Genomic DNA, 18,168 nt, shown 5'->3' on the forward strand with positions numbered 1-18,168 from the left:
ACAAACGATCATGTGCTGCTTTCTCCGAATCCATTTCTCCATCCCTCTCTCGAATCGTCGATTTCTCACCTCTGACCGATTATTATCACAATCCAGCCAAGCCACCCCGCGTAGCCAATTTTCCAATTTCGATCACTCTCACCGTTCAACATTCGTGTCGTCGAAAGGAATTATCTCAAACTCCACCGTGTATATCCACATTATTGTTCCGAAAGCAAGCAACACGTATCGAACAAGAAGCGACACCCTAAGAACACGACGATTCGAAACACTCTCGTTTCACGATCCATGAACAATCCCTATTCATTCACCCTTCCACGGAACAATGATTCACCCCTCTCTCTCGAAGGGAAAACAAAAATCACCACTGTTCTCCATCACACTCGTGTGTTCCCCCGTGTCATACATCCCCGACTCACCGTGCCAGGCCAACTAAGAAACGCACGGAAAGCGTACGGACCAGGCATGGTCCACGCGCGATCTCTACAGCTGCTGTCACCAGCTGCTCACCTCGATCTTCACTTTTCACTCTCGAGTGCCCTGTCACTTGTCACCCCGATGACTGGCCGATCGGAGGATCCTCCAGCCAGGGAAAAAAATACGCACGCCGTGTTCGAAAAGTTGCGCGCAACACGCCGCGCTGCTTGCGTGCTCGCGACGCACCTGTTCCCCTCCCTCCTCGCCAGTGACGTAACTCGAGGGGCGCCCCTCGATCTCGAGGGAGAGAGGAACTCGAGGGACGAAGGACGCGAACTTTTCGAATCGTTCGCGTTTTTTACGCGGTGGCGAGACGTTGAAAGGTGAAACGTGGACACGAACTCGCGTCTGGAACGCGTCCCGACGACGACGACGGGGGCGTCGCGACGGATTAAAGGGCGCATAGGTGGCCACCGTGTCGCCATGCGCCGCGCCGCCAAGCCGACCCCCGCGGGCTATCATCAGATCGATAGAAATAAGCTGACTCTCGCACGCTTGCCTCCGCCACCCCTTTAAGCGCCATAAGGGCTCCTCCGGCCGCCCCACTCGTGCTCGAGTTTCTCCCCTGCCTAGGAAACGAGGCCAAACGAGGAGGGAAGTTTTTCGCGGAAAGGTTGCTTTATTTTCTTCCTCTTCTTCCTCTTTTCTTTTCTTTCTCGCTTTTATCCTCGAAGGAGGATGGTGATTTTGTTCTAGGATCGCGATGGATCAACGATCTTCATTTATTTTCGCGTATCTGAGATCGTTTGTCCTTGATTTTTGAAAGAATGAAGAAGAGAAAAGGTCAATGGTCATTCGATATTTTTCATTTATTTTTCTCGAGCGAGCGTGTTTGGAGTTTTAAGTCGCATAACTCATATTTACAAACAAAATTTATTTAATCCAGCTTTACGTGACCAAATTTCCTCAACAAAGGTTCCTCGATTGATTTATGAAATACGATCTGACCCGATTACCCGAATTTTTCGCAAGCTTTCGTTCACGATGATGAAGGATGATCTGCTGATTCGGCAGATCGAGGATCACAGTGTGATTAATATCAGCAGCTGCTTGATTCATACGACCCACGTTTAAATGGTGAACGTTTTATTCGGAAAATTCAGATTCCTGTGTACGTTGCTGCGGGGAAAAAAGAAAGAAATCGTATACAACTGCTACCAGTTACAGACGCGCCACTTGACCGAGATTTCGGCGGAACAAGCTAATATGCGCCTATATATATATACCTCAATGGTGGAGTTCGTGTATCGGATTTGTACGAGCGTGGATCGCAGCTAATTGCACCACCGACCAATGTAATCGAAGCCAGCCTTGCGAGAATGGAAATTTCACTCGGATATATCGCCTCTTCGATTGACCTACTTACACATCGCACCTTACGTCGCGTAACACCGTCGTACACATACATACACACACACACAGTCCCACGAAAAATGCACGCGATGCGTGAAATATTTTTGCGATATTTAAAAATCGTCAGAGTGTTGCAGGGTAGAAGCCTCGGCATTCGGTTCATGGGCTTTTTGTTTGAAGTTTTTCGGTTAAAAAAAAAAAGTGAATCGTCGGCTCAGAGTATGGGAATTTTTTCTTTTATAGACAGAGAAAAGAGGATTTGGGTGAGATAAAATTTTGTTCACGGAATTATATCGATATCTGTAAATTCTATGACGAATGAATAATGATCCTTCTGTTTCTCGAAAATTTCGTTTATCTTCGTTTTCCTTAATTTTTCGAAAGAACTCACAGAATCTATAGTTATGAAGAGAAAGGATATTTGAACAGAGAAGGTATTTTGCATGGAAATCAAAACGTCACCGAGGAAAGCACGTATTATCAGGTGAAAACGAGACGTGATCTATCTCTCGAATCTCGTCAGGGAATCGCGATCCCCTTCGAATATGCTGATAAACTAAGTCCTGTGCTATGTGATAATGCCTGTCTAGAATGTTAAAGCGATAGAGTAATGGAACATTGAGTTTAAATTTCTCCATTCCGTACATCGAGTTGAAACGCAACAGTTTGAGAAAAGAATCTTGTTATAGTTTTATAGTTTCGTCGTCAAAAATTATTATATATATATATATTTTTTATTTCAAGTATCACAATAGTATCTACTTTAAACCTTCAAAAACGTTCCAACAGAAATTTCTATAACATCGTTTGCTTCTTTTCGTGAAATTTCAACCAGTTATTTAGTGATTTTCTTAAATCTTCTCGACGAAAGTTCGCATGTTCATCAAATTCCAACCGGTTGTTATTAAACTTGAATGAAACACCGATTGTTCCAAATTCCTCTCAATCGGCCGCACCTTTTAATCTCTCTACCCTGGGATATCCAGGGAATTCAGGGTCGTTGGAAGTATCAAGGAACATTTGCATTCCATCGTGAAACAAACTAGTCGTTTCATTAAGCAAATGAAAAGGGGTCATTTTATATACCACAATCGTGGTATAATAATATATCGATCGGCCATTTGTGTGTCCCCTTAATTAAAACCGCTATCCAGATAGTAGATTCTCCAGTCGACGAACTTTAATCAAAGCTGGACTTGACCCAAAAAAAAAAAAAAATAATGTTGGGAGACAACGCTGTCAGAGTCACGGCCGTGAACAAGGAGTGGCGTTTCGACGATGCTTTTTTTTCGTTGAAACCACGCTGTTTGCAGATTGTCTATCAGCCAACGTCCTTCAGCCTTCCCCCTGGTAAAACTATCCTCTCTTCCGCATCCTACTCTTCTAACAATAAGCCTTCCTCTTCCGCCCGATCGACATCGAAATGCTTTTACAATTAATGACACTCGTCTAACGATGAAGGAGATAAAATTTGTAAGCGGATAAAGATTCCAGTTTGTCAAAAAGAAAAGCGATGACTCCGAAATAGTAGGTTTTAAATGGTAAAAAAGAAAGGAAATTAAAAAATTCAAGATACATTGAAATATTATAGAAATTCCAGATGAATTCTTTTTAATTTATTTTTCCTAAGAGGGAATGTCATGGAAAATGGTAAAAAAGGAATTTAATTTTTCACGTATGTTTCGAAATTGTAGAGGAAATAATTAAGAAGAACATTTGGATTTAAGTTGGTGCAATATGAATATTTTCCTGGCATCAAAGGATTAAGAATTGAGCATTTCCACAAATTGTACTTTGTTAAAATCTCAATCTTCTTCACTTCCTCAAGCATATATATATATATATATGGAAATAAATTAGGATAAAAATTGATGTAGCTTGAAAATGTTAATTTTCCATTATTTTTTCTTTTTTTCTCTCTCTCTCTTTCTTTCTTCTTTAAAGGTTGCACGAGCAGCAGATCCTCAGTTCTGGTAATCGATCCTCATTACGTATATTTACAATGATTAAAAGCGGAAGTGCACTCGTGACTCTCGCCTTGGCGTCGATATCGATCTCGTATGCTCAACCACGTGTAATTTCGTGCAAGCTCTCCTGTTTAACTTACGTATCAAGGTTACGTATGAAGTGTCACGCGTTTTTATCGTTTCGTGTGATCGCCACGATCGAAAAATAGACGAAGGGAAAATTTTATTTTCAACCGAGGAGCCGTGAATATAATTCGATATACGTTTTACGCGACAAACTGCGGGAACACGTCTCGTCTGCCAACGAGAAGATGGAAATAGACCTGAAAATTCGAGTCCCGTGCCAGTTTCGAGGCTTTAATAGGGTTAGAGGCAATGCATTCCAAAGTTGCAAGCAAGGAAATATTACGATAATTCGTGTCTTCGAGTTTGCCCGTTAAAATTTCGTTCTTGCATTGTGTAGAAATCATTTTCACATCCTGCTGTTATAATTCTTTTCCATTCGTTAGGTTAAATTATTCAAAAAATTGTTAAAAATATTAATTTTTCCAGGAATTTATAATATTTTTACGAAAGCAAGGAAAGTACAATTTTTTTTTCGTTTAAAAAATAAATTGTTCGTTATTTAAAATAAATTTTTTCTTTAATATTTTTATATGGATAAAGAAAATAGAAAATGCGTAATGTAAAAGATATTGCAACATATAAATTTGTTATTTAATTATTTAATATATAATATATTATAATAATTCGTAATATTATTCGAATATTAAATATTTCACAATGTAAATACAATATTTCACGTAAGTAACGCGAGCGAAACGAAGTAGGAGAAATAATAACATTCGTTTGTTGATATTCGATTTATTATTACGTAGATCGAAAGTCGAAGTCGCTTCTTGTACACAGAACGGAACGGACGTGTTTCTCTCTGCTCCTCGACCGAATATTATATCGTATTTAATAAATGAATAAAGTGCAAATAATTATAAATAAATTAAATATCAATTGTAAAAAAAGTAAAGAAACGTAATAAAAGATCGAATCGCCCGTTTCGCAACGATATATATAACATAATATATAATATACAAACAATGTAATACATACAACACATAAATAATATATTTTAACCAAATAATAAATAATTAAACTTAATATGCACGTATGAAACGTTGAACATTTAATGGATTAAGTCAATTTAATTTTTTGAATCGTTATAAACAAGAATTTTCGAATAAATTTTTGTTACATCAAGATTGAAAAAGGAAGAAGAAGAAAAGAGGAACACACGCTTTCGAATAAAAGGAAAAGAAAGCGTTTCTTTTTCGAAAGGAAGTTTTTTCCAGATATATCACCGATGGATTTAATTAAAAATTTTGGAAACGAAAAAAAAAAAAGGAAGAATCGTACACGTGGAACGAATGGAAAAGAGCGTAGCGAAGGGAGGAAAGAATCGATCGATCATCAATGTGCCGTACGACTTTTGAAACGCGTGGATATTTTATGGTGGCAAACAATGATCCACTTTAATAAAACCCTAATTGCGATTAAATCGATCGCCGTAGACAAAGGTAAGTGAATTAAAATACACACACACGATTTCGTTCTTCTCTCCATGCTTTTTCCGATCGAAAACGCATAAAAATAGACGAGGAACGAACAAAGATATTCGACGTAAAATCGGAAAATAATGGTTATATCTGTCGCGTGGCAAAGAATGCGATCGTAGAATTTAAATAAAATAAATTCTGGAATCCTCAATAAGCATTGCAGTGAATAATTCGCGTCCTTTATTTGCCAAATCTTTCTTTTCGTAGATTTGAGAAAAATTTTGAAATAATTCTGCAATGCTTATCGAATTTTTCGAATTATTTATCGTGTAAATAATAGTTGGATGAAAAATATTTATAAAACTTCTTCCGTCAAAAGATAAAAATTAATCTACGATGAATGTTTTTCTTTTTCATTCTCGGAATAATTTTTTATTTTTTCAGGCTTTGAAAAATGTTTATGGAAGTGTGTAATTTATAAACGATAAGTTAATACGTTCAAAATTTGTACAATACAATAGAAATTACATTCTTTTCAAGGAGATTCAAAACAAACGAAACGAGGTTGTTTTATTGGAGGAGGGGAGGGAGGGAAAAACGTGTAACGTTCCCCGCATGAAAAGTGTGTAACACGAAATGGATTAAACGAGGGTGAGATAAATGGGAAAAGAAGAAACGGGGGAACATAAATCGAGCTGTTTTTATCCCCGTTGGATCATCGATGGAAGTACACGTCTCCTATAATCCAACCTAAAATCCTCTCTTGTCCACCCTCTTTGCCCCAGCTTTTTTTACACGGCGTTCGAGCGTTGTTTCCTCGATTAAAATGACTCGCAGTACGAATATTTACAAAATTCGATCGCAAATTATTAATCGAATAGTTGATCACTTTGAAAATTCGAGAAGATTTTTCTTTGTAGAAAATCTAATTCAAGTAACGAAGATTAAAAAAAAAAAAGAAAAATTAACAAACTTAAGTCGTTAAGGTTAAAGAAATTATTTATGTCATAAATTATTAAATGTTCCCGTCGCTATTATAAATATATTCTCTTTGATTTTTCTCGTCACTGGAGAGAATATAATCCAGCTCCGAAGTGGAATGTTTTACGAGCATGAGCTCGTGAATACAGGCATTTTCCGGTCGAAGAATCTCGGAATAAAAGACTTCTTTTCATGGTCACCGATGTCGTAAGTACCGGGTTTGCCGATTCGGAACGGTGTCTCGATTCCCATAAAATCACGACCGTGACCTTAAACGAGATTAGGGGAGCCCGGTCCAGCCATCTTTCTTCCCTCTTGTGATCCAAGGGAAAATGCTCGCGCCTGACCTATGCCAATCGATCCTTGAACTCAATGGAATGCAGAGACATTGGTTTAATTTTTTCTTTTTTTCAGATCTTTCGAGATATCTTTTTTTTTTGGGGACAGTTTTCTCAAAAGAATTCAATTTTTCTCTCTTCGCATCAAGATTTATTATTGCAAAGAATTGTTGACTAATTTTATTTTATTTTTTGACAAATTGTTATTTTTGGAACGTAATATTTTTCCATTCGTGAATGTAATTCAAGTCTTTTATTAATTAATTGTTGTATGAATTAATAATCTTTTAAAAATTTTTGTAAAAATTAATCGTTAATTCATTGCAGAATCTTCTCCACGTTGGTCAAGTATCGTGCTCGCAAGAGGGAATATAAAGTCAAATCTGATTGATTCAATTGATCGTAAACGAGGCGTAATCCACGTTAATCACCCAAAGGGTGCAACGAAACAATAAACGTTGAACAATCGTCAATAAAGCGGTGAGAACTCGAAGTTTAACGAACATCGTTCGTTCGAACCTTCTCTCTCTTTCTCTCTCTCTCTCTCGTCAACTCGTTAAACAATCGTTTTGATCCTGTTTTTTCCTGTTAAGGATTCGAGATTCGAGACGGCGAGGAGTATTTCACGGTGCGACACGCGTCTTCACGAAGCGAACATATACATGTTCCCTCCATCTAGTATCTAGGTTAAATGGCCGGCCGTGAAAGGAGAATGATTATTAGCGGTGAATTTTCTCAACAGTACACCGATCGAAGATCATTACCGGCGTGTAACGCGAATCTTTTGCAATTATTTCGTGACAGCAAGGACAATTTCACCTGGTTTCCTTTGCAACAAGGAATCTCGAAAGCTCCATCGTTATTTACGTGTTAGGAATCGCGGTTAATCTCGTGAAATCTTCGATACTTCGAAATGTTATATACGATGTTAATTCGGATTCGAGAGAGGTAATTATTATAGAAATTGGCCAATTGAGGGGATTTCTAAGGGGAAGGATTATAGATCATAGTCATAGTTATATTTTTAACTTTTACTGAATTATCGTTCAATTCTTTTTTTTTTTTTTTTTTTCTAATTCTGATCATCACGAGGCGAAAGTATTATTAAACGATACGAGATATAACGTGGTATTGCATAGTATAATAAGTATACTTTTTTCAAATTGAAGAATCTTTTTCACGTGATGTGCACTCAAATCTTAATATCTTTATATTTATTATATACTTTTCTTTAGAATTTATATTGTACTTTGATAAATGAATTTAGTTTGCACATTCTTGAAAAGGATTCTCGTACTTTGTTTGTCATTATAAAAATCGTTGACAATTTTGACAAATCTTCTCAAGAATCTTCGAATCTCAATTTGAATCACTCCATACCTTGTATACCCATAATCATCATCAATATCATTTCCTTTCCCTTTAAACTCGAAAGAAAGATTTTTCCCAAGGAAAATTACGGCATTTAACCAACGATGTTCACGATGACTGATGCGAATTTAAAACTGTCGTCCGTTTCCAGGATCGAAGGAGTGTGCCTCTAATCCCGAGAAAGAAAAGGCCAGTGTGGAAAAGGCGGAGAAGCAAAAGCCGATAGATCGACCCAGAATTCGTCGCAGAGATCGCGCGCAATTTCTCAACTTGTCGTAGCTTTCCACCAACCATCCGATCCCGCCTGTAAAAACTCGTGACACGTGTAGGATGGCTTAACGACTGTCCGCAAGAAAACCGCCGCTACGCAATTACGCCGCGGCGCAAAAATGGCCGAGGTAATCCTTTTCCCCGAGCCTGCGAAGACCTTTAAAACTATATATCGCGGAAATCGCCTCGTTCTGATTTGTCCGCGAGCAAAAAACCGCGTGTTCTTCGCGCGTGTGAAACAAGAATCGAGCGAGGAGCGTCGATGACGGAAGAATCCAATCCGTCAATCGAGTTTTCGAAGTTGGAGAAGAATTGGAAAAAATTACATTCCTCCTTTGCTCAGATTAATCTCCTCTTCGTAAGTAAGAATTAAATATACGATTAATTTAATTTTTATATATCTTCGAAATAACGTACCTTCTGTACAGCTTGTCCCTGAGGATCCTGCGGCCCAAAGTGGCGAAAGGGCGCAGCGGGAAGATCTGTTGCCTGTTCCTCGTCATATTCGTATTCCAACTATTATACTTTCTTCGATTATCCAATTATCCATCCATCGTGACAATCATTATTCTCAAATTATTCTCAATCCGAACGTTCCTCCAAATATCCATTCATTTGAATGGATTAATCAATCGATCAATTACCAATTAATTACTAGATCCCTTGGAATTTTTCTTTCCAATCTTGGCGGTTAGAAACGGATCGTAAATCTCGCCCGCCGATCGACTCTGGAAACGCTCCGATCGATTGATCGTGGCACCCCTTGGATCTATCGATTTACACCGTGTCATTAAAACGTTTAAACCAGATTTTTTTCCTATCCGATCGGTATATATTTTTGCTCTTCCTCCTTTCTCCGTTTCTTTCCGTTCCTAGGCCGGGCGCAAGCCTCGTGCCACCTCTCGGTCACGCTTCCACCAGTTCTTTTCCTCCAGCGAACTGGTTCGTCCGGAATGGGTATTTTTAGTTGGCAGCCACGCCGAGCCTGTTTATGGGGTCAACACCACGTGAAATACGCGCCGACTCAGTGGGATCTCGTCAGGCTAAATACTTGCACGCGAATCTTTGTTCCCTCTTGATTATCTCGTTATCTCGGATCTTGTACAAGATTTGACGATTCGTTTGACGATTCTTGTTGCATCCACGATAGATTCTTTCTTCTTCTTCTTCTTCCTTTCTCCCCTAGTAATTTTAGAAGATCAATTTGTTGTATAGGTTCGTTTTTCGTTTCAATCTTCTTAACGTCGTACACTTTTCTTTGGACACACTTTGCTCTAAGATCCTAATTAAGATGAGGGCAAAATGTTTCTCTTTATTCCCAGGCAAAAATTTCACTTTCCAACACTTTGTCAATCGGTCAAACTTTTTCCTCCATCATCAACATTCGTCCCTTTTGTAATACAGAGTTGTAACAATTACTGGCAAACAGAAACAATTTTCGTACAAAGAAACTATGTTACGTGCGCGAAGAAAGACTCGTTTTTCTTTTTCTCCTTTTTTCACGAACGTTCTCTCTTCAACTGGAATGAAAAAAACCTGGTCGAGAATTGGAATTACCCTTTGTACAAAGGAGAAACTCGACGAAAGGGGAGGGAAGTTTTTGCGGAAGAGATTAGAAACGTTTGTGACGGGATGCCATGCTAATGGCGGTTTTCAAAGGTTACGAGGATTAATTGACCGCGCGAATGAAATTTCAAGTGGCCAGCGAGGAAATTGCACACGTTGCGCAGGTGGAAAAGAGATTGAAAAAGCGCGCGGACGGTTTTCAGTGAATTTTTGAGAAAACGATACGAAATAATTTGATTATTTTTAATTAACGTTGCGATATTTCGTCGTACGAGTTATTGAAAAATTTTTGTATCTTGTGTATTATCTGTCGAATTCTGATGAAAAATAACTTGATAAAGAAGATGAAACGACCGAGAATTTTTACTAAAAGAGAGAGAGAGGAAAAAAAGTACAAGTTTAACGTAGCTGGAAGATTAATGTAAATCAACAAATTTAATTTATAATATATAGGCAATAGATCGAAATTAAAAATTCCCCTCACAGTTAAACAAATAGATCTCGCAATGAAATTACCGTTCAACGATGCTATTCTACAGATTAGAAAGTCCACCATTCAAAGAATTATTAACTGTGACGAATCTATACATATGCCTAATGAAATTTTTACCAACCAGACCATGCCATTAAACCGAACGCGTTTTAGACACGTGGAAGAATTTTAAAGCAGGCGCTTCGTTGCTTCGATTTTATTACGATCCCTCGAACGAGATGCCGAGACAACTTTAAGAGACAAGAAAGACTTGTTTCTTTCTCTTCGTATATCGCGATGAATCCCCGTGAAACGCGGCCAGGAAAAGGAGAGGAAAATGAAAGAAAAGAAAAAAAAAAAAATCTTATTCAACGTGTCGGAACGAGGAGGAATTGCGCAAACAGAATGCAAAAGCGGGAAAATCCGAATTGCAAAACAGTCGAAGGCGATACTTGTGGCGCCAGAAAACGAAAAACTGGCAACGTTCTTCCTTGTCGAACAAATTGGAAAATCAAATGCCCGGCATCCCGATAAATTCGACCGAATTCCATCCCGCTGTTCGCGCGAATTAGTCGGGGATGTTCAAAGAATCATGCTTTCAAGCATGAATAATTAATGAATCGACCGATCGTTTTTTTTTTTACCCGTCAGCAGATTTCACTCGAAAATTCCATGTTTCATTCAACCGATTTTCCGTATATCCATTCTAAAAAGAAAACTAGAAGAGGAAGAGAAGATAGAATTTTTCGAATATCAAATCGAATGAATCGAATACAAATTATTCGCCACTTTCGATTTTCGATTCACTTCCAGTCACCAAGGTTTCCGCCAGTGAAATCGATTACCAAACTTTTAAACTCGAGGACAGACGCTAGTTGGACGTTGATTAATAAGATTTCTCCCCTTAATCGTCGAGTTTCCTCCCCGATAAATGACTAACGATCAGTTGCAAAATCAATTCTTCGCAACTCGATATTCCGTCCTTTTCTCACACGATCCTCATCACACTCGCTCAATTTTCTTCAGGAAAATCACACCAACACTCGAACGAAGCCAAAAAACGGAGAACAAATTTTAATTTTCTTTAACGATATTCTAAACTTGGAATACAAACATAACGGATGATAATCCGTCCACGCGTGAAAATAAATTTTTTAACTTCACAATTGAACAGTTCTCTCGATGAAAATACTCGAGAAGAAAGAAGGAACTTTGGAACCTAACTGTAAAGAAGAACCAGTGTAAAGAAGAGAAAGATTGAGCACAACGTGAAGACATCACGACGAGAAGAAATACCGTTTTCACTTATAGTTCGCGTGGATTTCCTTGGTTTTCGCGCACCACTCGGCCCCGCCACTCGGTCAAGGGAAAATACACGCCACGATCGTCTCGAAGCCGGTTGAATCGTTCAAGGACCCACACGGCGCGTCGGTCGTTCCTCGAATGACAGATATGCCTGGCTCTTTCCGCTCTTTCTCCCTACTCTAAAGCGGCGAGAGGGCCACGAGGCGAGGAGACGAGCACGTCTTACGTGGCCCTCGTTCCTTCCTTCCCTCCTTCACGAACGGCTTTCCTATGCGTCACCAGAAAGTGGTGCTGCCACAACACCGCGATCTCCACCCACGTTTCAACCGGTTCACCGGGGAACGCCTCGCGACCTCACTTTGACTATCAACGCGGACGAAAATAGCAATAATAATAATAATAAGCTGATAGCGATGGAAATTGACCAGGTTTGATGGACTAGTTAAAACGGGCGCGCTAGAAATAATGGCAAGCTAATGACGTAAGTAGAATATTTTTTTCTCTAGGATAAGAAAAATTGTTATGTGAGCTCGGGTCTCATTGTAAACGATATCCTTTCTTTATTAAGATTGTATAAGTTAATTTTGGAATTAAACGCAAACGATTGATATCAAAGAAAAGAGAGTCATTGAAGAATCCTTTTGTACAATCTTTGTTACATTGTGACAAAATTAATAATTTACGTATTTTCCAAATTGATCGAAATTGTAATTTGATTGCTCATATAAAGGAAGGGAAAATATATTATTAATATAATTGAAAAAAATATTTTTGTTTGTTCGAGCAAGAAATCGATCTGGGCTGCGACTACAACCAGTTGAAACTCGCAATTTTCCCCCGCGTATTAACGACCGCGACGAAGGTTATCAACGAGGCGTGCGCGTAACTGGTTAAACGTAGGCAAACGAGAGATCAATGCGAACGCGTTGAAACTCTGGTTGCAAATTTATGGGATTAGTTTCTCGTTGATTACGCAGCTTTCCAACGTGTTACAAGGTAAATCAAAGTAAGCGCTCTCGTTAAGGTCAACAGTGGAGTGGAGGGAAGGCTTAATTTCAATGCCCCGCTACGAGCCGAAATCCCTCTCCTGCCAAGATTATTAAACGATGCATCTTGCCAACGGATGGAGAATTAGAATATGTGCAAACAGGGTGTAAGTTGGATCACGGGAGCCGGGTGATTTAAGACCTCTTTTAACCCCCTCCCTCCTTATCCACGGAGGACTACCTTGCATATAAATTGCAAATTGCATATAATTTGAATAATTCTTCGCGTTATTAATACGTTCGTTGCCAACATGACGAACATCTTCTTTAAATATTAAAATTGATGTAGTAAGTTGTATATTGTCTCTCGAGGAATCGAAAGAGATTTTTCTTTCTTCTTTTTTTAAATGGATATCTTAATTGAAATTATTAATAATACGTTAATTTCATTTTATCGTAATTTTCAATCTTTCTTCTTTAATCTTTCCTTACGTATATCTTGTATAGAAATTTAATTTGATAAAAGTTCACGAATAATAATAATATTAATAGTATATAAACTCGAATTATCCATAATTAAAATCCACAATTTTATTAATCTTCTTCGCTTTTCTCGAATTATTCAAAATTTTCGTAATTAATCTTCCTCCTCTATTTAATCCATCCTCAACAAAGAGACGCAGATTACGACGTATATTTCGAATCCTTTCAAACTTCTTTCCAACGTCTGAACCATCTTCGCGAACGGGACGCGAAAACTTTCTTCTTGGCGATTTAAATTCGACCGAGAGTGAAAGTGTACAGCAGATCTCAGGAGAGGAAAAGAAACAAGCGGTGATGCGCTGTCACGCTCCGCCGCTCATCAATAATTCACCCTGTGCTCTAATTACATCCAAGCTACAAATCCAATTCCGTGTATACATTGATAACAACGCTTGAGAATTTTATTAATTTCAACGAATGGAAACTTGTCATTTCGAATTTCATGGAGCGTAATAAGACTACGAGATCATTAAACAACGTGTACAAACCGAGACCGAGGAAGAGTCAATTTCAAGGAGAAACCTCGAAAGAAGAATAGAAATCTGTCGTGATCTCGTTCTGATTGCTCCGTGAAACAGAGACGTGAATGATCTCTCGAAGTCTCTCGAGTATAAATATATTAATAAATATTTTTCGATATAAAAATCTGTTAAAAAATTCTCGTTAAAAACCTATTGGAAAATTGGAAAGAGTTAAATAAGGATCGATTCACATGATATTTTGAAAAAGAATCTCTTCTGGAACGAAACGAGAATAAACGAGAAAAGTTGGAGGGAGAGGAATTTTCGCCAATGATGGTGGAAATCTTTCGTTTTTCTCCTACGTAACGCGTGATCCCCCGCGTTGATCTCGTTTCGAATTTATCGAGGCAAAATATGCGGATAGGTTGGAGAAACAGGAATCGAGATAAAGAAAGAGGAGCACGATTTTACCATGAAACGTAAGCAAACTTTTGTTCGTCTCTTATGGAATTTTTGGGGAAAATTCGACGATTCTGTTGTTGATTCAACGAATGATTAGAGGGAAAGTGGAATGAAAAGAAGAGGATTGGGAAATAAAAAATTGAAATTGAAATTTGTGAGATCTTGATCGATGAGTTCGATATCTGTAGATCTTGATGCTGATTAAAAAATTCTCATAATTATATTTAGAATTAAATATTTTTATAGATAAAATTAACAAGGAGGACTTTTACAATTTTCAGCAATTCTGAAAATTGGATTTCGACTTCATTTGTAAAATTTAAACGTTTAAACGTGAATTGGAAACTCGAGTTAGGAAATTAACGGAATGGAATAGCGTGCAGCTGCACACAACAGGTGCAACCGTCAAATTAATACCAAAGGTGTTACTTTGGCATGCATCACCTTTTTTCAATTCTCCTCTTCTTACTCATTTTCCCCTCTTTTAGCGGAGAGAAGAGGCGAGGTGATCGATCAGCACGATGCAACGCGAAATAAAACCAAACCGGTTACGTACACAACGTATTTTCTAACCGACTTGCGGCGAAAACGCTTCACTCGAATCGTTCGCCAGCTCAGATGCAAATTGAATTTCAACTTTCCACGCGAGGAAGAAGAAGAAGAAGAAGAAGAATTCGAACGAGAATACTCCTCTTACACGCGACAAACGAAATACCTTTCGTTCCATTCTACGTTTCCACGCGAAACGGAGCATCGAATCGATCCGAAGAAGCATCCTTTAACCGATACTCGATAAGACAACGAGGTGAAACACGATGATGATATCACTATCCAACACCTTGCGACGAAATGAAACACGTCAAGGCCATTCTCGGGTACGCACGCATCATTATTTCTAACGATTATTCTTTTTCCTTCTCTAATTTTATCACTTTCTTTCTCTTTCAGAAATATAAAAAATTGACCAGAGGATTCTCGTGTAGATAAAAAGATGCGTAATTTATATCTGTCGTATGATACGACAGTGAAAGAGTCAAAAATACACGCATTCGTGAAATACAAATCGTCCCCCAGAGGATCAAAAATTTTGTAATTTGTACGTGGCTGGATTGTAAAAAAAAAAAAAAAATAAAAAAAAAAAGTAAAACGTGTACGAGATATTGGCCCGCAGAGGATCAGAAATATTTATTGAGACGTATGTATCCCATTGAAATGGTTAAGGTCAATGACCCCAGAATAACATCCGTACCATCATCGATCTCTTATACGATCTCTTTCTCTTCCCCTCTCTCTACGCACTTCACTCACTTTCTTCCCGATTATCACTTTGCGCTATCAAAACTCGACGAGTCTTCTTTCCTTTTCCTTTCTTTTCGTGTCAATTTTGCTCCACACTACGATTTACAATTATTGTCATTATTAGACAGTTTATGCAACAGTTGAGATATTCACTTTTAATCGTGGCGTGTATTTTTTTATCTTTCACAAAATTTTTTTCCACAAACACTTCAGAAGACACGAACTGCATAAACTTTCTTCACTTCTAGATCACTTTCCTCTTACTATTTCACACTTTTTGATAGGATCAACAATCTCAAAGCCTCGTTACTTCACACGCGATTAACCATGTTTCATTAAAAATCGAGCCATCGATCGAACTCAGCGACGAACTCTCAACGAGGAGTACGAGGGGGGCAATCTTCCCGAAGATTGTATTTCCTAATCGGCTGATTGAACGAGAAAAAGAGAAAGAGAGAGAGAAAAGAAAAAGGAAAAACGAAATGTAGCGATGCCACGAAGCAATCGTAACACCGGTCGATTCTGTTACCACGACGAGACTGCGTGTGCAAGCGGTCGACAAACAGCCTTCGTCTCGTACTTTCTACCTTCGAGGCGATCGAAGGCTCACGTTGCCGGAGACTCTCGCCTCGTCATCAGACAAGGTAACGAACGTCGTCGGCCAAACGATCCTCATCGTCGTGGCGGCTATAGTCTCTCTCGGTGCATATATTTAGAGTCGAATGCGAAATATCGATTGTGGGGCTCGGGTTGGCCGAGAAAGCTAGACTGTTAACTGCGTTCTCTATTTGAAAATCTTTGAGGGATTCTCGGATCGTCCGTTTTATCCTTCTAGGAAATAGAAATAGTTTTCCGATTTTTCCAAATAGAAAAATAACTCTCTCTCTCTCTTTCTCCTTTGTTATATATATTTAACGCGTCAATGGATCTATTTCTATTTCTATTTCTATCTTTTCCAGAGATGAATTTAACGTGTAATAAATTTTCGATATCTCTTCAATGCTTATTTATCGCGAATAAAGTAGAAAATCTTGAGATTTTTTTTTATTATAAAATTGCAACGTGTTGATCTTATTATATATCGTATAATTTTTCTTTTTAGTTAGAAAAAGAAATCCTCGTGATAATCAGCACGATGTCAAGGAGAAGCGACGAAAAAAGAGGAGAAAAACTGTTTGAGATCAGAGTCTAATTAACGATGGGCATACCGATTTCGCAAACGCAAATACGAGAAATATTCGACGATAAATTGCAGCTTTGCGTGGGCGTTACGATTTCGTCATGAACATGAATAACATTCTCTTCTTTAAAAAAAGAAGAAGAAGAAAAAAGTTATCGATATAATTAATAGATTTTCTAATTATTATTATTACTATTCATTTATGAAATCTTGCCTTCACCCAGATACTCATTGACTCATTTCACTGGCTGGAATCAGTATCATTACGCGCTATTCATTTCGAAGATAGAGGATCGAGAGTCCGTTCGAGATATTGGCGGTAAAACGATTCTTACAACGATCTTGATACGATCTGCGATACGTTTTGCAGTTTCGAATTAATTTCTCGGTGTTGAACGAAGAAGAAAATCGTGACAAAGAAAATCGCGACCAGAAGCCGTGGCTTGCCGTGGGTATGCGAGGCGCAAACACAGCATCGCGGGCATGCATTGGAACGGAACGTAACGGGCATGACGGGAAATACCGTACGTGTATACACCTATACCTGTGCGTGTAACTATACGAGTGTGTACGTGTGCCGAGAAAGTGCAGTTGCAACTGCAGCTGACGCCTGCAACTGGCCAACGAACAATTCCCACTGTTTCTAACGCCGGCTCCGTTACAAGAAATTGCAGAAATACCTTCCGACTCGAGGGCCAAAACTATTTGAAGATCGGCGGGATGGAAATTAAAATTTTGGATATCATTTTTTTTTAATTTACGAAAATTTTGCTGTTTGTTTTGAACATTATTGTATCGTATTGTTTTAAGTTTATAGAATGTATATATAAGATGATGAATTATTTTGGAGTCAATTACAGATTAATTTGGAGGAAATTAAAAGTTTTTGCAGTGGATTAAGTTTAATAAGGAGCACGATAGATAAAGAATATATTTGATAATAAATTATTTGGAGATTGGATGTGGAAAAATACTATTGAAATTGATATTGAAATTTGTGAGAGAATAATTTTTTTAATTATGAAAATGCCATGTGACTATGACATATCAAAAATTAATTAAAAACGAAAAACGAGAAGGATTTGTAAAGAAGAAGAAATTGCAGAATATTTTAAAACGCAGCCCAAGAAATTATTTGAAGATTGGCGGGATGGAAATTAAAATTTTGGATATCATTTTTTTTTAATTTACGAAAATTTTGCTGTTTGTTTTGAACATTATTGTACGTATCGTTGCTTTAAGTTTATAGAATGTATATATAAGATGATGAATTATTTTGGAGTCAATTACAGATTAATTTGGAGGAAATTAAAAGTTTTTGCAGTGGATTAAGTTTAATAAGGAGCACGACAGATAAAGAATATATTTGATAGTAAATTATTTGGAGATTGGAGAGTGGAAAAATACTATTGAAATTGATATTGAAATTTGTGAGAGAATAATTTTTTTAATTATGAAAATGCCATGTGACTATGACATATCAAAAATTAATTAAAAACGAAGAACGAGAAGGATTTGTAAAGAAGAAGAAATTGCAGAATATTTTGAAACCCAGCCCAAGAAATTATTTGAAGATTGGACGTGGAA

General features: G+C 37.9%; 1 protein-coding gene and 1 long non-coding RNA gene across 19 annotated transcripts in view; one reads left to right on the plus strand and one right to left on the minus strand.

Annotated features, from left to right (window-relative positions):
- The window catches only part of LOC724292 (disks large 1 tumor suppressor protein), a 457,694-nt gene that overhangs the window by 16,952 nt on the left and 422,574 nt on the right, over positions 1-18,168 (minus strand). The gene's annotated exons all lie outside the window — the stretch shown is intronic.
- LOC102655405 lies at positions 4,572-17,651 on the plus strand. Of its 5 annotated transcripts, none has more exons than XR_003305889.1 (8): positions 4,575-5,368; positions 5,792-6,905; positions 6,994-8,435; positions 14,591-14,977; positions 15,051-15,297; positions 15,686-16,045; positions 16,504-17,373; positions 17,442-17,651. It is a non-coding gene; the product is annotated as an uncharacterized LOC102655405 (long non-coding RNA). The 5 variants fall into 5 exon arrangements; XR_003305887.1 differs by lacking the exon at positions 17,442-17,651 and having other exon boundaries at positions 6,994-7,146; positions 7,260-8,435; positions 16,504-16,767; XR_003305888.1 differs by lacking the exon at positions 17,442-17,651 and having other exon boundaries at positions 4,576-5,368; positions 6,994-7,614; positions 8,189-8,435; positions 16,504-16,767.

The sequence above is a fragment of the Apis mellifera genome, linkage group LG12, assembly GCF_003254395.2.
Source record: "Apis mellifera strain DH4 linkage group LG12, Amel_HAv3.1, whole genome shotgun sequence".
Taxonomy (NCBI): domain Eukaryota; kingdom Metazoa; phylum Arthropoda; class Insecta; order Hymenoptera; family Apidae; genus Apis; species Apis mellifera.